General features: G+C 33.5%; 1 protein-coding gene and 1 long non-coding RNA gene across 2 annotated transcripts in view; one reads left to right on the top strand and one right to left on the bottom strand.

Moving 5' to 3' along the window:
* LOC308650944 overlaps nucleotides 1-23,466 on the bottom strand; it is a 902,096-nt gene that overhangs the window by 493,048 nt on the left and 385,582 nt on the right. The window lies entirely within an intron of this gene.
* The window catches only part of XPR1 (xenotropic and polytropic retrovirus receptor 1), a 182,757-nt gene that overhangs the window by 4,047 nt on the left and 155,244 nt on the right, over nucleotides 1-23,466 (top strand). The window lies entirely within an intron of this gene.

Below are 23,466 nucleotides of genomic sequence, written 5' to 3'. Positions count from 1 at the left end.
ACACACACACACACACACACACACACCCCTAGTCTCTTTGGCTTTAGATGTATAAGCATTGGGAGTCAGGTCACTAGCTGTGTAACCCTGATTTAATCACTTTCTCACTGGCTTGATTAAGGTTCATCTATAATGCTAAGAGAACTAAACTTGATGGTTTCTAAGCTCACAGACTCTTATTATCTAAGGACCCATCTAACTTTAAATTTTTGTGCTTTATTATAGTTTAATCATGTTTGTTTCATGAAAGGGTAGAACTTAAAGGATTGTTTTATAAATCATCTTCTTAAGTTAATAAATACCCTTTAATTTTTTTTTTGATGAGGTTTTGATCTTTGAATAGAAAGCTAACCCAATGAAACTCTTTTAACTTTTAACTTAAAAAAGGCTGGTCTTTTTTTTTTTTTTTTTTTTTTTTTTTAATTGCAGGATTTGGGAAAGGAGAGATCCTGCATAAACTGTACTTTCTTATTTTTAAATATAAGGAAACATTGAAATAACATTATGATTTTCAATTATAGAACTCTCCCATGAGGCCAGTTGTGTTGCAGGCTTCAATTTCTCAAAGGTATTATGTTGATTAGTTAGGGTTAACTTGCCTTGCTGGAACTTGTTTGAAATTTCCAGTTTGGCCACCCGATGGGGCACAAGCCATACTTTTTCTCTAAGGCACTTCTGCAAATGAAAGTACAGTATAGTATATTTAAGATAACACTTGTAAATGACTATGGTAGTGAGATGTCTGGCATTTATAAATGTTTCTTACATGAGTGAATGAATGTTGTAGAGATAGGAAGCTGTAACTGTTCTTTATTATCATTGTATGCGAGGGTGAGTATGCTAGTAAGATTATCCTTGTCCATCCATCCCTGAAGGTTGGTTTTGGATCAACTTTTGGGTGAAGGCCCAGATCATAAGAACCTAAGAATCTTATTTGACCTGAGGTGACCATGGAAAATTAGTCCTGGCTTCAAACTTCGTCCTGTTCTGGAAGGTATTTGAGAGAATGATCGAGTCATGCAAGTGATTTCAGGTATATTTGAGTTGAAGGCCCCAAAGCAGTATACACAGTACCTCCATGGAATAAAATAAGATAGTATTAGAACTGTTCATTTTATTTATTTTTATGCATATGGAAAGGAAGAAATAAAATTTCACTAATATTTAGCAAGTGGATTGATGTAGTACTCTTGCTAAGGAACCTATACACAAGAATTCTGAGGGAAACAGGATTGCCCATGTTTTTCTTACTTGTTCTCTTTCAGCAAGCAGATAGCAATTAATCCAGTAATGGGAGCCTAATTAAGTTAATATATAAATATTATTAAGTTTTAACCAAACTAACCTTATGAAGTGGACAAAACTTAAAAAGTCCCTGTAAAGAAGTCAAAACAAGGGCTGGGGATGTAGCTCAATGGTAGAGTGCTTGCCTAGCATGTGTGAGGCACTAGGTTTCCATCCTCAGAACCACATAAAAATAAATAAAGGTATTGTGTCCAACTACAACAACAACAACAACAACAACAAAAAAAAGGAAGCCAAAATAATAATATCAATAATACCAAGCACTAGTAAACAAGAAGACAATAACAGAACTGACAGTTCTATTTCTAGTACCAGCTTTTGGTCATCCGAATTACAGATATAAACAAGAACATTTTAATGCTAAGTTTACTGAGAAATTTCAAAATTATGAAGACATTAGGATAACTCTGAAATAAAGTTACATCCACTGTCATCCACAGTTAACTCCACTCTGTGTTATATATTGTGAATATTCTGCCTTGTAAGGTCTAGTTTTCAGTTCGTATCCATTATAATTAAGTTCAAAATGGACTTGAATTTTGAATTAGACCTTTGAAATACTTTGATAATCTCTTAGATATAAAGTATTTTTGTACTATTTGTGAATGAAAGATAAAAATTATTTTATCCTTGTTTCATCTTTGTAAAACTTTTAACTTAAAAATTCTTTATTTTGGGCTGGGGCTGTGGTCAGTGGTAGAGTGCTCGCCTAGCACGTCCGAAGTGCTGGGTTCCATTCTCAGCACCACATAAAAATAAATAAATAAAATAAATATATTGTGTCCAACCACAACTAAAAAAATTTAAAATTCTTTGTTTTATAGCATACACAGTTGTAGATGGGTGTAAGTTATAAATAGATATACATATACTGGAGGTGCATAATAAAATTTTAAAAAAAATGGGTAGGCATGTGCCGTAATAGAAGATTGGAAGATGTTGCCCAAGATTAACCAAAAATGGTTTATGGGTTGCCTGATGTTGAATCGTTTTTTAGGATTGAGAGAGAGTTAAAAGTTACTAGGGTTCTCTTGCCCAGTGTATTTGCTTTTTCAGATCTTTTCTTACTAGTAAATGCAAAAAAAAAGCCAAGTACACAAAGTTCACAAACAAAAATCTTAAAAATCATTTATTCATTCAACAAATATTTATAGAACTTTATTGTTTACTATATAGGCTGATAGATTCTGGCTCTCCCATAACCTTAAAAAATAGAGGAAAAAATGAAATACATGTGTGTTTTTCTGGTATTATATTTCAGTCAACTTGGTGTTTTCCAAAATTTAAAATGGTGTAGAACGAGAAGATGGTCGAATAGGGACTTGGAATATGTTGATACATTTTGATCACTATTGTAAATGATGCTTATATATCTTGAAGTCTGATTTGTTTAGTCAGATTGAAATATGGCCATCTATTCTTCCTGTCACCAAATATAGTATATATTCAGACAGATCAGAAAATCCTTTAAAAATTGTTTATTTGATAGAGGCCAAAGGAAGATATAAATAATCTTATTTTGTAAACATAACAGTTTTCAAATTTTCTGTAATAAATTAATGTTTGTTCATTTTTGTTGCTGAGAATAGAACCCAGGGGTGCTCTACCAGTGAGCTATGTCCCCAGTCCTTATTATTTTGAGACATGATCTCGCTAAGTTGTTGAAGCTGGTCTTGAACTTGCCATCCTCATGCCTCAGCCTCCTGTGTTGCTGGGATTATAGGTGTGCCCCACCTGCACCTGACTCCCTCAACAAGGTTAACATGTTAAGAAAATAGTCTTTTATTGAAGGTGTCCTGCAGTATTATAAAGACCTTAGGCTAGAAATGTGGAGATAAATCCTAAGATATAGCTCTGATATTGACTTTTCACAGATGGTTAGTGGACAAGTGATTTTTTGAAGATTGAAAGACTGGAATATAATCATAGAGGAAAGTGGGACATATTTAGATTTTTGTGTGAGTTACTTATTAGGCTAAATTGATAAAGTTGTAATTTCACAGAGTATGTGCTTTGTGGGCTTTTTTTTTTTTTTTTTTAAGAGCAGTAAGAGTAGTGGTTCTCAAATTCTTTCCTCTCAGAACCACTTGAAATTCTTAAAAATACTGAGGATTTCAATGTCTATTAATATATACTCTATTAGAAACTAAAACTGAGAAATGTTTAAAACACAAGAGCAGGGTTGGGAATGTAGCTCAGTAGTAGAGGGCTTACCTAGCATGTCTGAGACCCTGGGTTTGATTCCCAGTACCACAAACAACAACAAACATACACACATACAAATACCATTTTAAATAACAATAGCAGCAACAATAAAAACCCCACAAGATTATTCAAGTGCACGTTTTACCAGCCAGTAGAAACATAATAGATGAAGTTGTGGTATTATTATGAAAACACTTTTGACATCTTTGATTCCATGAGAGGGTTTTGAGGATCCCAAGGGAAGTTTGGAGATGCCATGAAAAATCCCTCTCTAGTTCTTTGAATCCCATAAGAGATAAAAGAAACCATAGCAAGAGGATTTTCTGATACCTTTTCCACAGCAAAGAACAATAGAGAGAGAAAAAAGTTGGCTTATCGGGATTTCATCTGATTCTTAACTCTACTTTCCTTTCTTTGAATGGAATTAGTAGAAATGTGGTCAGCTTGTCATTAAGGAGAAAAGAAATAATATTTATTGAGTGCTTAGGAACCAGGTGTCATCTGCTTTACATTATGTTATCTTCATTTAGTCTTTACAACAGTTCTGCAGGATAGATATTATCTTCATTTTACTTGAGGAGGTAACCCAGACTTAGAGAAATTAGTTAATTTGCTCAAGGCTATACACCTAGTAACTAAGTAGAGCCAGAATTTGAAATCAAATCTGTCAGACTTTAGAGCTCTTGCTTTTGTACAGGAATGGTAAATATATCAGTGGTGGTAGTAGTGGCAGTAACAGCCGATTATTTTTATTTACTTATTAAATATGTTTTTAGTTGTAGATGGACACAATACCTTAATTTTATGTATTTCTCTATTTTTAATGTGGTGCTGAGGATTGAATCCAGTGCCTCACACGTGCTAGACGAGTGCGCTAGCACTGAGCCACAACCCCAGCCCTATTTTTATTTTTTATTTTTGAGAAAAGAACTAAAGCTGTTTATGCAAGCTTTTTATATAGGTTGTTATCACTGTTGTAGAAGAGGGAGACTGAGTCTTAGAGCCATTAAGTAACTGATTATGTTGATACTGCTAATTGTGGACAGTAGAATGAGATTGTAAGAGCTCCTACTATTAAGTCCTACATCATACTGCTTTATAAAAAGTAAATAAACCATCTCTTTATAAATATATACATTTAGGCCTGTTCCACCTGTTCTCAAGCACTACTGACTGTTCTGTAGCATCTGTTTGGTAGGATGGTGCAATAATGGCTGGGTTATTTTTAGTTCCAGGTCTCAGCCTGCAGGGTTTGGAAGGTGTTACAGTGTGGTCAGTAGGATAGACTTCCCCTCTGTGACTTATATTTTCCTTAAGATTATCATAGTAACTATTACTGAACAAGCAACTGATAGAGGACCTTATGAGGATGAGACATAAGAAAAAGGCAATGAGATGTAGTGATAAGGGTGAAAAGAGGAAGCTAACAGTGGTTAAAGCTGTTGCTGTACTATAGTTGTGGCCTTAGGATTATAGGTCATGGAATGTCAGATCTATAAGGAACTTCAGAGAATATTTAGCTCAATTTTCCTTTTTTACTTTCATGGGAAATATAGGTCAAATAGGTTAAGTGAATCAGGTCACGTGGCCTAGTTAGTGGTTGAATTAATACAGTCACACTGGTTCATTTTATTGCTTATTAATTTATAGCATATGTTAGTAGGTTGATAACACATTCAGACAACAGACTCTAAATCTAGACTACCTGTGTTCATATTTCAGCTCTACCAACTTATTAGCTGAGTGATTTCAGGCAAATCATTTAACCTTTTTGTACCTCAATTTCCTCATCTGTAAAATGGGAAAAATAATAGTACAGTACTTATGAGACTGGTGTGAGGATTATATGGGTTAAAATGTGAAAAGTTCTTAAAGCAACACCTGGTACATAGTAAAAGCAATATATTTGCTATTAAAATTATTTCTTATATAGAGCTCAGTGGCATTACATAATGATTGGGAACATTATTTATATGAGAGAAATGAGGCCTTTAGGGTGTTCAATGTTGATTTTCTTGGAAAATGGTTTTATTGATTTTGACTAATATTTCTGCTTATGGGTATGTTCATGTTAATAAATTGTTCTTAACCTTTTTGTGTGTAGTAAGAAAACCAGATGAGAACAGTTATGTAGCTGTTGTCTTGGTCACAATTAGTTGTCCAGGTCATTTATAACTTGTATTCATTTTGATTATAGCCTGTGTCTTTGAATTCTTTTCTTTAAACAGGTGATATTCAGATGTGTATTCTTAAATATAGCTTAAGTGAGTTATTTGAATTTTTCGGGTATATCTAATTTTAGTTCTTTTCAATTTTCTAATGAAAATTTAATATTTAATTCTACAGTTAGTTTTAGAATTGCAAAAGACTTTCTCAACCCCTTTGTTTTATAGATGAATAAATTATAGAGGGCAAGATATGTGGTCAGTCTTAAAATTAGCTGATAGCAAAACCTGGTATAGGGGTATTGGCCTTCTGCTTACTGCTATTCCTTACTGAGGCATATTACTGCCATATAAACATTCCTTTGCTTTTAAGTTTTAAGAATAAATTTTCTTTGTAAGACTCAGTAGGGATTTGAATGTTTTGGTAAATGATTGCTCAAATACTCTGTACTAATACATTTATCTGAATCTAATCATCCATTAGATCACATTAACAATATAAAATGGTTCTTCTGTATGCTAATTAAAAGACTGAGTGAATTATGAGATTCAGATGCCAACAGTGTTATTCTTTATTCACCTACATAGAATTAGCCATTCTTCTATTTAGGTATGGTCACAAGTAGAAACACATATTAAGTGAGGAGACAAAACTAAGGAATTATGGTAAGGTTTGAGAAGTCAGGTAGCAGTGAAAGGAAGATTTGGTTATACACCTGTGTTATACACTTGGTTATACACCTGTGTTTGACTTTTAGCACTGGCTACATGTGTTACCCCTTATACCCTAAATTGCCAAGCCAAAGTCAGGGCAAATACATTTAGAGAATATCAGACTATGTATTAAACCTGCTTATTAAGTATTCATGAATGTTTATTGGGTGTTCTTGCGTGGCAGCCATTTTACATTTAATCTTTACCCTCTAAATTAGGTTTTGTTATCTCTTTTCAGAAGACCCTGAGTTTTAGACTAAGCTACCCAAAGTCATATAACTAGTAAGTGGTAGAGCCCAGAATTCAAACACAGATTTGTCTTATTTCATAGACTGGGTTGTTAACATGCTGTTATACTGTTGAATCATGATAGGTGGTAGAGAGATAATAAGTGAGGTTTAGTCCTTGTATTAGAGGAATTCTTAACTTTGGGTTTTTGATCATAGTTTACTATAATTATGTTATGGAGGAATAGCTAATTGATTTTGCCCTAGAAAGCAAAGCATTTATATTGGAAGTATCTATAGTAATGGTATATATAAATTGGATACTAGAGATTGAGTGTGATTCTATCACATGGGTAAGAGGAAAAAGGACATTGGGGGCAGTCTAGACAGAAAGAGCAAAGGTATATGTGGAAATATCCAGACATGGTTAAGGCAATCTGGTTCACTGGATATGTTGAAGAGCCAGCAGAATGAAGTTGGAAAGGAGCTGGAAGGATCAGGGGGATAGGGCTTAGAATATTATGTTAAGGAGTTTAAACATTTTTCTGGGTGTGAACTATAGAGGGTTTTAAATAAAAGATTAGGGAGAGGAATCAGTTCAAAATAAGATGTATGATTTTGGAGAGATCGACATCAAAGACAGAAAAACCAAATAGTATATCATAAGATAATGAAGGCTTAAATTAAAATTTTAATAGATTTTTATATGTACTTTTTCACATTTTAACATTTGAAATCAGATTTTCTTCCAATTAATGCTATGTCATAGTTAAGTTGGTAAACTTTTTTCATTCTTAGAAGTATATATATCCAACAATGATGTAAGTTACTAGTAGTATCTTAGATTTGGTGAAATGTGTTAGTAACAATATATAGCATCTCTTGAATGGTTACTGGGTGTCAGGAAGGTAGTAGATACAGTCATCCAGCATTTGTCACATTTAGTAACTCACATGAATGTGATCCTTACAATAGGCCTGTTGATGTATGTTTATATCCCATTTTATATAAAAAATATCATTTAAGTAGTTAGGCAAGGTCACACTACTAGTTTGTGGTGGAATCAAGATTATGAACCAAGGCCTGTGCTCCAGATTCCAATCTTTTATCATTTTGCAGGTTTTCTGTGCTGTGGTTCCATTGAGGTAAGAGAAGAGTTGAAGGGGAAGGATAGATTTAAAATAAATTTGGTAGTCAGAACTGTCAGAACATTTGCTACAGGGACTAATAAATACTCATGGAATTTGGATAAAAGGTACTATTTGAGATCAGCACAATTGTTGAGAACATCCTTTCACTGGCTTCCAAGAAGCCTCATAGAATATCTTTATCTTGGTGAATTCACTGTGGTTCAAATTCTGATTAGAATTGGTCTTTTCAGTGACTCTAGATTGATGGGCTTGGGCAATAGTATTTAAGAAGTGATTTACTGAATGTTATTAAGCTTACAAGGGAGTGATGTGCCAGTTTACTAATTCACACTGGGAAATGTACCTAGCATTCACATTCTAGGCTCAAATGTTTTTCTTATCACCAAGTTATTTCCCTGTTCCTTCCACCAACATACAAGGGAAGATGAATGATAACCAGAAAGTGACTAAGTATGTGATTAGAAAGGGAGAGGTAAGCACCCGCTTATGTAATGTTGTCTGGCCAAGGTCCTATGGTGTTTGGATGGGTCAGGTTCTTGATGGGATATCTTTTTCCTTGGATATAACACACACACACACACACACACACAACACACACACACACACACACACACACACATACACCATTTCCCCCATCATGTTAGGGAGAAATAAATGAATGAATGAATGAATGAGTTTATTCATTTTCATCATGTTGGGATTTGAACCCAGGGCCCCATGCATGCCAGGTAAGTATTTTACCAGTGAGCATCCCCAGCCCCTGTATGATGCTTTTAATGTGCTGCCATTCTTTTTGTTTTGAGACCTTCCTAACTCTGATCCCTGCCTTGTGTTTCTTTTTACTACCTGTATGGGTCCATACTGTTTCATAACTCTGCATGTATCTTTTAATATGTTGTATGTTGCTTTTAGAGTTTAGTTGGACTTTGAAAGACTAATATGAATTCTGATTTTATTACTGTTAGATGTAAGACCTTTCTGAGCTTCAGATTCTATGTGTAGAACAGTGTAAATGACCAACTGTCTCAGCAATTGTGATATTGTAGGTATTTAATAAGCGATTTACTGAATGTTATTAAGCTTACAACGGAGTGATGTGCCAGTTTACTAATTCACAATGGGAAATGTACCTAGCATTCACATTCTAGGCTATATCTTGTAGGCAATAATAGTATGTTATTTTACTATCAAACCAGACCAGGCACTTGACTACTATAGGTTTTATCACTGGCAATCTTACTGTGTTCTTGATAAACAAACTATAGAATATAATGGAGCTTTCTGAGATACAGAAAATGTTCTGAATCTTCATTTTCCAATATGTGGCCATTAGTTATGTCGCTTTTAAGTACTTGAAATATGGTTAATGAAAGAGAGGAACTGAATTTTTAATTTTAGCTACTCAAAATTATAATTTTAATAGCAACATGTCACTAGCAGCTACTGCATATCTCTAAAACTTAGATGGCTTACAACCATGGCAAGAAAAACAAATTATCTCAATTTAATTTCCTTTTATTGCACTGTCTCTGTGTGATTACAATTTTTTTTTTTTTGGGTTATTCTGGGATTCCTAGCATCTGTGACAGCAGAGGCCAAGATTCTAGGCCTTTCTGTGAAATGCCTGTTCATCTGCCTCGAGCCAGGGTCTTATTTCTAAAATGTTGAGTAGTGTTTCTCAAAAATGAGTACACTGACTGATTTGGATATGACAAAAAGAGTTTGCTGATAAATTCAGAACACAGTTGTTTTTTGCTTTCTTTTAGATTTTAAGAGGTTACCGGTGTTGAGACAAAACATTGGTACTCTTTGTTGATAAATTTGTCCAACTAATGGTAAGGAAGATAGGATGAACTTTTAGGAATGAATAGAATAAAACAAAAAGTTCTTTCAGGTTATATGAGATCTTCATATTTGAAGGTGATAAAGTAGCTTTAATTTTAACTAAATGTGTTGATTAAATTGCATTTTCTTCATTTTACTGGCTATGACACTTTTAAAAAACCAGTTTATTTCTCCAAATCTTGGTTTTCTAGTGCCTAAAGTGGGGATAATATTTACCTTGCAAGATTATAGTGAGGGGGCTGGGATTGTGGCTCAGTGGTAGAGTGCTTTCCTAGTACCTGCGAGGCCCTGGGTTCAATCCTCAGCACTACATAAAAATAAATAAAATAAAGATATTGTGTCCAGCTACAACTAAAAAATAAATATTAAAAAAAGACCATAGTGAGAATTAGATGTAATAATATCTGAAATACAGGAAAGCCTGACTTGATACATTTTATAGTTATTATTTTATATCAATAAAAATAGCCATGGAAATAACTTTTTGTATATTTAATGGATATTTGTTTTAGTATGTTGATACTCAATCTTTTTGTATAACCAAACCTCTTTTTGGGGTCATGCATTTTCTTGAAAACCAAATGATTGTAGATGGACATTTAGAATTCATTTGGTATGTTTTGAATATGGTTGGACCTCAGAGGTTTATGTGTTGAAGGCATAGTCTCCAGTGTGGTAGTGTTGAGATGTTGGAACTTTTAAGAGGTGTGGCCTAGAGAAAGGGGGTTAGGTTATTGGGATCCTACCATTGGTAGGGATTAATGTCAATTCTCATAGGATGCTAATTAATTCCTATGAGAGTGTTATTATCAAAAGAGCTAGCCAGGCTCCTCGCTGATTTACTGACTTCCTTTCTCACCATGTGATTGTTTCCTCTTATATGCACTCTGACCATGATACCATCTGCCAATGTTGTGATGTAACCAGAAGATCTTTACCAGAGCTCAGTAGTACTAGTTCCATACTATTGCATCTCCAGCATATTCATTCCTAAATAAATCCATCTTAATAAATCTCTTTTAAAAATATAGTTCTTACCCTTAGGTATTTTGTTACAGAAATAAAACTCGCCATTGCCTCAGAAACTACATTGTGACAAAATGAGTCACTTTATTTCATAGATTCTAAGAGGCACATTTCCCTCGTCCATATCCAAACACCATTAATATTGGATGTCATAGTTTAATTGTACATAAAATTATGATACCCCTTAATAATTAATAGTATCTTAGATTTGATTAAACAGTATTTTATTAATACAAACATCTTATATATTGTAATGCAGTAGCATATTTGTAGGAAACATTATTTGGCCAATAGATAATGGTTAGTTTATTAAAGGTTTGCAATGAAGTGGTCTGTTATGGCTTAGATATGAGGTATCCCCCAAAATCTCTTGTATGAGACAATGCAAGAAAATTTAGAGGTGAAAGATTATAACAGCCTTAACCTAACTAGTGCATCAATCTACTGATAGGGATTAACTGGCTGGTAACTGTAGGCAGGTAGGACATGACTGGAGGCTATGGGTTACTGAGGGTATTCCTTTGGGATGCATATTTTGTACCTAGTGAGCAAATCTCTCTTTCTCTCTTTTTCTCTCTGCTTCCTGATTGTCATGGCCTAAACTGTTTTCCTCCTCTACATCCTTTTGCCATGGTGTTTAGCCCCTCCTCAGGCCCAAAGCAACGGAGTTGGCCATCTATGGCCTGAGACCTCTGAAACCATGAGTCCCCAAATAAACTTTCCTCCTCTAAAATTGCTCATCATTTGGTCACATTGGCGAAAAAGCTGACTAAAACCTGGTCTGATACCCATTATATGGGTCTGGAGTTGTGGCTCAGTGGTAGAGCACTTGCCTAGCAGGTGTGAGACACTGGGTTCGATTATCAGCACCGCATATAAATAAATGCATAAAATAAAGGTTAATCAACTTCTAAAAATATTTTTTAAAAATCATGTTTATAATCACATAGGAGATAACTTTGCAGAATATTTTTATTATTTTTTGTTTTCTTTCAGAGAAAACGGCAAACTTTTACTAAGAGCATGAGAATGAATGTTATGTTGTGTCAGCTGTTCTATTTGAGCAAAATCAACATGCTTTACTAACCTGGATGAACTTTACTATATGTTAAGGAGGGCTGGAAGGCAAAAACATGAAGAACTTCTCTTGTATCTAGCAAATGAAAGAGTCACGAATTTTGTACAAAAAGGAAAAATATAAATGAAAATTGGGAGGAATGAAAAGGGACTTTGTAGTTTGATATTTCATGATCTGGAAATGCTATAAAATAATTCAATAAAAATAACAGCTGACATTTAAAATTAGCTGAGAATGTGATCTTAGACACTTAGATTTTTTACAATAGTAAAAAGTCTGTGTGGTTTGTAAACATTTTGAATTTGTGCTTTGATAGATACTGTGGATTATAAAAGTTGAGGTTATTTTGCTGTCTGTCCTCAGAGACTTCATAGCTGGTACTGTAATAATGTAAGAATGAGCTATACAGACTTAATTAGTACAAGAGAGCATTTTGTTAAAGTTTTATTTTATTATCAGGGTAAGATCCTTTGATAGAGAAGAAGCTGACTTAATCTTCTGTCAGATCTGTTCCAGTTCAGGAGTGTGACTGTGTGACTTTTCAAAGACATTTAAGTTAAATCATACTGTTGGTGACTTTGACATAGGAACCTGATTTTCTTTATTATTGCCAAATAAGTCACTTGAATGTCATAGTATTTCTTTCCATAGTTTTTACTCATTATAGGAATAAAATTTGAACTACTTTGTCTGAGAAAAATCAATGATGTTACTTATGATCTAATAACTACAAAAATGTCTTTCAAATCTAGCTTGCTATATTAATTATCTATTGTTGTATAGCAAGTCACCCCAAAACCTAGTGGCTTAAAACAGTAATAAACATTTCTCGTCTAACAGTTTTTGTGTAGCAAAAATTTGGGAGCCACTTAACTAAGTAGTTCCGGGTCAGGGTATTTTGTGAGGTTGCAGTCAAGATGTTTGCTGGGGCTATAAAGCCTGACAGGGCTGGAGAATCCAGTTCTAGGATGACTCAGATGGCTTGCATGTTTGTGCTGGCATTTTTCAAGAGGTATCAGTTCTTCACCACTGTGTCTTTCCTTAGGGCTATTTGAGTTTTTTCATGGTTGGCTTTCCCCAGAGTGGGTGATCCTAGAGAGAACAAGGTGAAAAACAGTGTTTTTTATGACCCATCCTTGGAAGTTGTATTCTGCCATTTCTGCAATAGCCATTTTTTAAAAAAATGTGTGTGTGTGTGTATATACACACACATATACACACACATATACACACATATATATATTGTAGATGGACAAAATACCTTTATTTAATTTATTTATTTTTAATGTGGTGCTGAGGATTGAACCCAGTGCCTCACACATGCTAGATAAGTGCTCTACCACTGAGCCACAACCCCAGCCCCTGCAATATCCATTTAATTACATAGATCAGCCCTATTTAGTATTGAAGTGTTACTGCCAAAAGGAAAGAATCATCAGGGGGTCATCTCAGAGGCTGGTTATTACATAGAATATAAAAATCTAATAGTATAGGGAAGTTTTGGAAATAAATAGGAGAATATCAATATGTAAGAGCCCAAAGTAAGAGGTAAATTTTGAAATGTTGTTGTCATTCTTGAAGAAGTATGGATTGTCAAAAGAGTACTTGGTAATATCTGGGCAAAGGACTTTTAACCGTTAGTTGGTAAAATGGGAGTCTTATACCTTAGAGAGTAGTGTTAAAGTAGTATGTTTAAAATGCTTACAAACAATATCTGATAGTAGATGTTCAATAAATTAACTAGTATTACTTTTCTTATTCATCAGTATTTGTGGCTATCATATACTTAGTTGTCACATATATTCAGCCAGATCTAATCTAGCTTTGGCCCCATTGCCCTACTGAAACTAATTCTTGAAAGTCACCAGTGAGCAATGATCCTCAAATCGTATTACCTCTTTTTAATTATCTTGGTCTGTAAGCAGCTTTTGATAGTTTTTAATATGTCTTCCTTCTTAAAATGCTCTTTTACTTCCCAATGGCTTTTTTAAAAAATTGTGGTAAAATACATATAAAATTTATCATCCTAATCATTTTTAAGTGTACAGTTTAGCAGCATAAGTTTATTCATATTATCTTGGAACCATCACCATACATCTTTATAACTTTTTATCTTGTAGAAAAGAAGCTTTTCCCTTGTTAAACAACAATTCCCCATTCCCATCTCCCTTCAGCTCCTGATGTCCACCATTCTACATTGTCTTTAGGGTATTGACTAAGAACCTTGAAAGTACCAATCGTACAGTATTTATCTTTTTGTGAGGGGTTTATTTCATTTAGAATAATGTTCTCAAAGTTCATGCATGTGTGGCATAATGCAGAATTTCCATTTTTTTGAGTGAATAATATCCATGCATCTGTTGTTCGATGCTTGGGTTGCTTCTGTGTTCTACTTTTTGGGAATAAGACTACCGTGAAAATGAATATTTTAAACCCTGCTTTTAACTCTTTTGGGTATATATCCAGAAATGAAATTGCTGGCTCATATAGTATCTTTTAAAAACTCTTTTTTGAAGAACAGCAAATATTATATAATATAAAATTATTAGTGTTTTTTTTATACCATACTATTTTGATTACTATACCTATAACTTTGTAGTAAGTTTTAAAATCAGGAAGCGTAAGTCTTCTGATTTAGTTCTTTCTTTTAAAGATTGTTGTGGCTATCCAGGGTCTTTTGAGAGTCCCTATGAATTTCATTATAGGTTTTTTTATTTCTATAAAAAATATTGGGATAGATGATTCCACTGAATTCATAGAATACTTCTGGTAGTATTTACATTTTAACCATGTTAGGTCTTCCAGTCCAGGAGTATGGGATGTTTTCCATTTATTTATGTCTTCTTTAATTTTCTTTCAACAATGTTTTGTAGTTTTCTTGTACAAGTCTTTCACTTTCTAAATGCTTTATTTTAGTTTTTGGTATTATTGTAAATAGAATCAATTTGTTTCCAGGTTGTTATTTCAAATAGTTTCCTTTTCAAATTATTTTGTTAATATAGAAATGCAACTTATTTTTGCATGACTTTGTCTTTGACTTTGATCAACTAGTTGCTGAATTCATTTATTAGTACTATTTTTTTTTGTGTGTGTGTGTGTGGAGTATTTAGGGTTTTCTATATATAAGATCCATCTGCAAGGAGATCATTTTACTTTATTCTTGCCAATTTGGATGCCTTTTATTTCTTTTTCTTGCCTAATTGCTCTGGCTAAAACTTGCATTACTATGTTGAATAAAAGTGGAGGAAGTGGGCATCCTTGTCTTGTTCCTGATCTTAGAGGAGAAGGTTTCGGTCTTTCTCTTGTGCTAATTAAATCTATATAACTCATTCTGACATTATTATAGTATCAGTTATAAAGTCTGTGAGGACAGAGAGCAATTTTACTTCAACTTTTATAGGCCACAGCATCTCTCAAAGCACAAGTTCAAAACATGTTGGTAAACTGCACAGACTTTCTTATTGCAAAATCTAAATGTTTAAAATCAGCTTCTCTGCTAAAATTTTAATGTCAGCTCTTGTTATTGAATTATTTTATAGTATTTCCAGTTCATTAAAAACAGGAAAGTATCCTAACTAGAATAAGTTATACTCCATGTTGTGTGTAATATGTCAAATTACACTCCACTGTCATGTACTATAAAGAACAAATAAAAAAAAAACAGGAAAGGAATTTTAATCAGTATAGCTATACTGGGAAGACAAGAGCACCAGCATTTCCAGACTTTTCTTTGGGAGTACTGACATAAACTCCAAGATTATATATAAAAAGGGACTAGAAGTGTAAACCTTCTTGGTCAAATTATGGTCTGGTTGATCATTATTTCAGGATTGGTTAAGCAGTGATAAGTAAGTTGTCTGGGGTATAGTTTTGCATCATCACAAGATGTTTATTGATCAGACCTGTTGTTCCTGGAATCCAAGGTGACTGACTCAAAGCAAAGGAAACAGATACAAAATGAGACAGAGATGCTAGAGTTTTTACATTTGCAGGCCCAAGGTAAGAGAGTTTTTAGCAAAACCAGTTCCAAGTCTTTGTTACACAATGAATAATTACAGCATAGATCCCTGACATTTGTAGGGTTAGTGTCCTTTTGGCCTGTGTTTGCACCCTGGTCCAGGAACATGTGCACAACTGCCCGCCATAGGGCCAGGAGAGAGGAATGAATAGCTTCTGCTGTGCTAAGTGACGAAATTGATTAGGATTCGCTCCAGTTTACTATCTAAGCCTTCAGTAGACTCTAGAGTTTCAAAATAGTTATGACAGACAGATTTTGCCATTGAAGTTGTATAGAGAGACCAGTGCTTCTACTCCATCTTCTCAGAATCCTTTCTTGGAAATTAGATTTAAAACAGTGTTAAGGAGAAGGTGTTTCAAATGGAAGCAATATTTGTAAACAAAGATACAGATGGGAGAACTATTGAGGTTTCTAAATAATAATTCATTTTGGCTTGGGAGTCACATTGTAAAAATGAAAAAAGTTAGTCAAATTGTAAAAATGAAACTGGTTTGGAAGATAAACCTGGAAAGATGTAGAGTGGAGATCATTCTGAGTGACTTAAAAGCCAGTATGGACTTTATTTTTGTGAGCAGAAAAATCAGACTAGTGCTTTGGTATTTTGGAAAGATTGATTTGGAAGCAGGGTTTTTAAATTTTTTTTTTTAGTTGTAGATGAACAAAATACATTTATTTTATTTATTGTTTTTTTATGTGGTACACAGGATTAAACCCAGTGCCTCATATGTGTTAGGCAGGCACTCTGCCACTGAGCCACAATCCCAGTCTGGCAGCAGTTTTAAAAAAGTGTTAAAGAAATGAAAATTTATAGGTGGGTAAACCAGTTGAGAGTCTGTTGAAATAGTTTAGATAAAAGTATAGAAGAGAATGAATGCAGGAGAAGTTTTGGAAGCAAAATTGGCTGAACCAGATCTGTAAATGCACAAGTGAAAATAAGAAAAAATTAAGAATGTGCATTTCTCTAGGATAGAGACTTTTATTTTCCTCATGATATGTTTCAGCTGTTTAGAACAATGCCTGGCACACAGTAGGGACTTTATAATTTTTTGTTGGAATGAATGAGACCATGAGCCACAATCCCAGTTTGGGATTATTCGCAATGAGATTATGAATCTGTGATTTGGATACTGGTGATGACATTAATAGAAATAAAGATCATGAGTACATCAGGTTTTGGGGGAAATTTCTGAACATTGTGAATTTGTGCTACTGGATATGTAGCCAAGGAAATACATTCAGGGATGTCCATATGGAAATAGTGAAAACCATGTAGGGGGGTGTTAAAGTATATAGTGCAGAAATTTATAAATGTGAATATAACATGACATATTCCAAACTAGTTCATCTTATTACAAATTATGTATATTTATATATTTAACATACATTTAATTTAATAAAGTCAATACAATTTAATGTTGTAACAACTTTTGCATTGAATTGCCTCTTATTGTGTACTTTCAAATGCCATAAAATTTTTTTAATATGTGTGATGTTTTATAATACTGTAGGCTTTAGGTTAATGTACAAAAGCACTTTTCAATTAGTATTATAAGAATTTATGTTAGGTTTTTATTGATGTTAAGGATTATTTCTATAACCAAAACAGATTATTTTTGTTAAGGGATAGAAATGAATGTAATTTAAGATGTTGAATTGTGTTCTATATGTATAGTATGAATTGTAATACATTCTGTTGCCATATATAACAAATAAAAATTTAAAAAAATGTTGATTCTTGTACAGGACATGAGAAAATGCTAGATTACTGCTTTTGAGGATTATAATTTGATTTACAGACTGCTTTGTGTGTTTTAGCATCAGGAAAACACTTAATTTGTAGATGACGAGATAAACCATGTTAGATGTAATTGACTTGCACATTAGTCACAGACTATCCAGTATTTCTGGTGAAATAAACCTAAAAGGGAATGCAAAAACAGGAAATGGAATCTGAAAAAGAGATAATTGGAGAATTTTTCTAGGGGCCTGTAGGTCAGCATATAAAATATATATTTTTAAGAATATATCTAAATTTCTATTTAAGAGCTGCATTTGGTAAATTGATTCAGATAAAAATGTGTCTATAAATTTCATCACATTGGGAAATATTATTAATGGGCTATGACTACTTTGTTTATGAAAACAAATATTCCTTGCGCTTCTTCAAATGCCTGTTGTTTATTTTATTGTCTATTAATCCACTAGATTGTGATGTGCTGAGTTTAAATGAATGTTGAAATGACAAGTTAAATTTTTTTTGTGTGTGTATGGTGCTGGGGATTGAACCTAGGGCCTTGTGCATGTGAGGCAGGCACTCTACCAACTGAGATATATCGCCAACCCCAAGTTAGATATTTTTATTGATGGCAGTGATAATATTTATAATATGTTATATATGAGCCTAATGGGGAAGTAGGAAGTAGGTCTGTGAAAGCTCTCTGTGTTCTGGAAAGGAGATTAGAGATTATCTATTTTGGGTTATTAAAAATTAACAGCATTAATAAATTTATTTTAATGTTCTCATTAAACATACATGTTAAGTTTGAACTATACCAATTTATATTATATTGTACAAAGTTTAAATTTTTTTATATTGAATAATTAGGAGATGTTATAGAAAGAAAGCATACTCAACTGGAATCTGCATATATTCAGGAGTCTGTAGGTTTCCTATGAGAACTAAAAATATTTTGTGGTTACATAATTAATCATCTGAAAATAAAATAGGAACATATTCTAGGTCATCTAGATTACTATTTTATAAACTAGCAATGCCAGGAGATTGCAATGTCTATGTTTATGCTTCTTGCATCATATTAGCTCTATGTTTAACTATACTACTAAGAGTTGTTAACAACTGGTGACTTGGGGGTATAGCTGAATTTAAGAATGCTTGCTTAGTATTTGTGAAGTCTGTGTTCCATCCTCAGCACTGCAACAACAGCATAACTGGTTGAGGCATATCTCATGCATGATTGATATTATTCCTGCCATAGCCCATGGTATGATGTAGTTTGTCATAGTTCAAATTCTATTATTAGCTAACATTTTTTCAGCATATTTTTATGTTCTAGGCAATGCCCTAAGTACTCTTCATGTATGATTGTGAGTCAAAATTAGTATAAGAATTTATGTTTTGAGAGTTTTTAATTCTTAATATAGATCTGTAAGCTATGTGTAATCACTATTCCTGTTTTACAGATGAGGCTATTGAAGTACAGAGATAGTTATTTTCCTAGGGTTGCACAACTCCTAAGTGTTAAGAGTTGTTTTTCATACACATTTTCTGACTCCAAAACTTCTAACCACTCTGCTGTGCTGCCTTACTGTATAGTTAAGTGCTTAGAAAATTATATCAAAGTAGGATAGGTCCAAACTCAAAAGAAGGTATATTTGTGTCAGTCATCACTTTCAGCTGAGCGCAGTGGTATACACCTATAATTCAAGCCATTTGGGAGGCTGAAGCAGGAAAATCTCAAGTTTGAGGCCAGCCTCAGCAATGTAGGCTTTAAGCAATTTAGTGATACCCTATATCAAAGTGAAAAATAAAAAGAGCTGCGGATATAAGCTCCTGGGTTCAATCCCCAGTACCAAGAAACAACAACAGATTGTGAATCTTTTTCCTTTATGCTAATATTATTGGTAATATAGTATTGGTTTGTGGCTATTTTTATTTATTTAATTTGTAAGATTTTACTGTTAACATGAGTTGTTTTAAGCACTAGGAATTTTGTCCTAGTTTATGTTTATATAGATTTCAATAACATAAAAATAATTTATCACTCGAAGGGAGTCAAATGATATGAAAGATTGCTTTTAAGCCTTTGAAAATCAAAAAACTTCAGGAATGCACATGAATTCATATTGACTTATATAAATTCAGAGTTTTATATAAAGTATTGGATTTTCTTAAAGTAAAAATGAATTGAAGAAACTCCTTTGAATTCCCAGTGCAGGTAAGTGCTTTGAATGGACTCATAGATGAACAGTCCATAAGTACTAATGTAGATAATACCCGGGAAGTTTTTTTTTCCTTGTTCCTGATGTGGACTATCTCTTATCACAGGCTATAGAGTGGTCCTATATATGGAGTTCTCTAGACAGTGTTACTACCAAAAACATAGAATGTCTCTTAAATCAGCGGAAAATGAAGTAGCAGAAATGAGTTGCCAGTGATTTCACCAAAATTTGTCTTGATTTAATTAATCTGAATGAAGACTATTGTAATTTGTCTTTTAAAAAAAACTTTAATTTATTTGAACTTAATTTGGTAAGCTTTGCTTTTGCAAATTTAATTCATTTTCATCACATGTCAGAAATTCTACTTAGTGTGCTTTGTGAATCCTTTTTAATTTTCTCCAGAGAGGAAACTCTTTTGAATTCAAGAACTATTAAGCTCCTACTATATACAAGTCACTTTGCTTGTTGACAGTTTATTTGGTTCCTGTTAGCATTATTTAATTTTGGCACACATTCCTGTTATACTGCACAAATAGTAAATCTTCATTCAGACATTTGAGCCTCTGATATTACTTGTTGGGATAGATTTATTTCTGTAACTATTCTCTGGCTAGTTTTTTAAAATTATTTTTTCCTCATATTTTTCTGCTGCTTTTTTTAGTTGTAGAAATTTGTTCTGCATTCATCAATCTTTTACTCATTTATCCTCTTGAAATAGCCTGTCAGAGAACAGTAATATGAATGAGAGCAACTAAGAATAGAGTAGGGAGGAAGAGCAGGAAGAAAAGATTAACATTAAATAGAGACATGAAGTGAGAGGGAAAGGGAGAGAAAAGGGGAATTGCATGGAAATGGAGGGAGACCCTCATTGTTATACAAAATTCCATATAAGAGGTTGTGAGAGGAATGGGAAAATAAACAAGGAGAGAAATGAATTACAGCAGATGGGGTAGAGAGAGAAGATGGGAGGGGTGGGGAGGGGGGATAGTAGAGGATAGGAAAGGTAGCAGAATACAACAATTACTAGTATGGCAGTATGTAAAAATGTGGATGTGTAACTGATATGATTCTGCAACCTGTGTTTGGGGTAAAATTGGGAGTTCATAACTCACTTGAAGCTTATGTATGAAATATGATATGTCAAGAGCTTTGTAAAGTTTTGAACAACCAATAAAAAAAAAAAAGAGAACAGTAATATGACCATACTCTACCTGTATAGGACTTCGATATAAAATTTAAATCTGTCAGCTGAATGAAAGACTTTTTTTTTAATGTTTGATAAGCTCTTTAGAAATAACTTCTTATTTTAATCTAGAAGTTAGTGGTCCCTGAGACATAAAATTGTAAAGAAAATACTGAGTGTGTATGTAATGTTCTTAAAAGAGGTTCCAGATTTTTGTCACTGTCACCTAGGGTTGATTACAAACAAGTTTAAGAATAAGTGCTTGGTAAAAAAGAGAACAATTTTAAAATGTAATCTTAGAAAAGTTGTGTTTGACTAATAAAGGTTTTCTAAAGAGTTATAGTGTGGTGTAGTGTTTTGTGTCACCATTTCTTTTAACACCAAATGCGTTTCTTTTTTGACAACAACAGCCAGGTCTCCAACAGCAACTGTGTGTCTGACAATTCAGTTCACTTCAGACATTACCTACCTGTTGTTAGCACAGACTCCATAGATTAGTAAGGGTTCTTTATAACTGTCCTTGTTTAAGATGTCAGCTACAAGTGGGGTGCCAGACTTCTGCCTGACTGACTGCAAATATGGGGATTCCCAGAACTCTCCCTCAGATTTGACAATTTGCCAGAATAATTCCCACAGAAAAATACTGAGTGCAACAGATGGATTATAAAAGGGACAGTTTTGAAACAATCTAATAGAAGAGAAGCATAGTGCAAGGTATAATGGTGAGTATGGCATAAGAGCTTCCATGCACACTTCTCACCTTGATGTGTTCACAAACATGGAAGCTCTGTGAACCTCGATGTTCAGAGGCTTTTATGGAGGTTTCATTATACAGACTTGAAATCATTTCTGTTAGTGATTGAATTCTATCTCTAGCACCTCTTCCTTCTTCAGAAGTTTGGTTGTGGGGCTTAAGTTGTAATATTCTTTTTTTTTTTTTTTTTTGTTCCAGGTATTGAACTCAGGGGCACTCAGCCACTTAGCCACATCCCCAGCCCTGTTTTGTATTTTATTTAGAGATAGGGTTTCACTGAGTTTCTTAGCACCTTGCCTTTGCTGAGGCTGGCTTTGAACTCCCTGGGATTAACAGGCATGAGCCACTGTGCCTGGCAAGTTGTAATGTTCTAATCGCTTGTTTTTTCTGGTGGCCAGTCCTTATCCAGAAGATATCTGGGGTCCCTCCCACCATTGATCCATTTCATTAGTAAAACAATACATTCCAAAGGTTTTAGGAGCTCTATGCCAGGAACTGGACACAAAGACCAAATATTTATTTTCTATTATACCACAGTTGCATTACTATATTGCCTTAAATTCTATAGAGTGAATCTTATTGAATATTTTTGAATTTAAATATATGTAACATTAAAATGTTATAGATGTATACTTTTCCTACAAACACTTTCATAAAATGAGTTAGAATGAACAGACATGAATTGATTTAAATATTTTAATTTTCATTGTTTCATTGGAAATCTTTTTACTGTACATTGTTAGGCTTAGTTAGTCATGGTACTAACAGGTTGATCACTAACTGAAAACAAATAGTAAATTCACTTGAAAAAATGTTATTGGACTTGAATACTTAAAAAAAAAGTAGATTATAAGTAGATTACCCTGGAGGTTTACTTCTTCCTTTTTGGTACATATGTGCTTGAATAACTGTACACCAGTGGTTCTGAGGAGGGGCAATTTTCCTTCCCAGGGGATATTTGATATTTGGTAATTTCAGAACTAGGAGGTGATATCTAATGTGTCTCTAATCACCAGGGATGCCCCTAAAAACTCTAGAATGCACAACACTCCCTACCCCTAAAGAATAAAGGTGAAGGAACCCTGCTATAGGTCCTTTGGGGAATTGTCAGTGTTTATGTATTTGAAGCAATGGTACTGGATAAAGTCACTAAGCTTTTGACTAACCTCTCAGCCTTGGAGCCTTATCTACTCATTGCTTGAGCCATTTTGATTGATAGGGAGAACTACTTCTTACACCTTTGCCCAATTACTTCTTGAGAGAACAAACTGTAACTATCCAAATTATTTAAATATGGTTGTTAACTAAGAAGAAAACTATAAAACCTGTAGTATCTTTATAGTTCTAAACTCTTCTGGAGGACCTTATAGAACTCTACTGGAAAGTATTTGTATATAAGATGAGAATTTTAAAGATATGTTGCACAACAGTGTGAATATACTTAACACTACTGAATTGTACATGTAAAAATGGTTAAGATGTTGAATTTTATGTTATATAAATGTTACTTCCCCACTCAAAAACTGTATTTGTGTCCAGTTCTTCATATTTTCTTATGCAGTCCCCAGGACTTTTGCTCTCAGTTTATTTCATTCTTTTTTCTTAGTCTAAAGGGCTTATGATCTCTCAGGTGATTTTTTTCATTCTTTTCCAAATGCCCTTTAATTTTAAAGTTTACAAATTGGCTGTCTTGTTAAAGATTGGATAATATTTAATGGATTAGTAAAGTTAATTGATGTATTTCATTAAATTCTCAATTTAAGGAGCTATAAGTAGTCATTATACTGGATATTGGAAAAGAAGTAAATATGTGTATTAAGAATTGTAATGAAAAA

This window comes from Spermophilus citellus (assembly GCF_964194105.1).
Source record: "Spermophilus citellus genome assembly, chromosome: 6".
Lineage (NCBI taxonomy): Eukaryota > Metazoa > Chordata > Mammalia > Rodentia > Sciuridae > Spermophilus > Spermophilus citellus.
The sequence above is the reverse complement of the archived record's forward strand: the minus strand, read 5'-3'. Positions and strand labels throughout refer to the sequence as shown.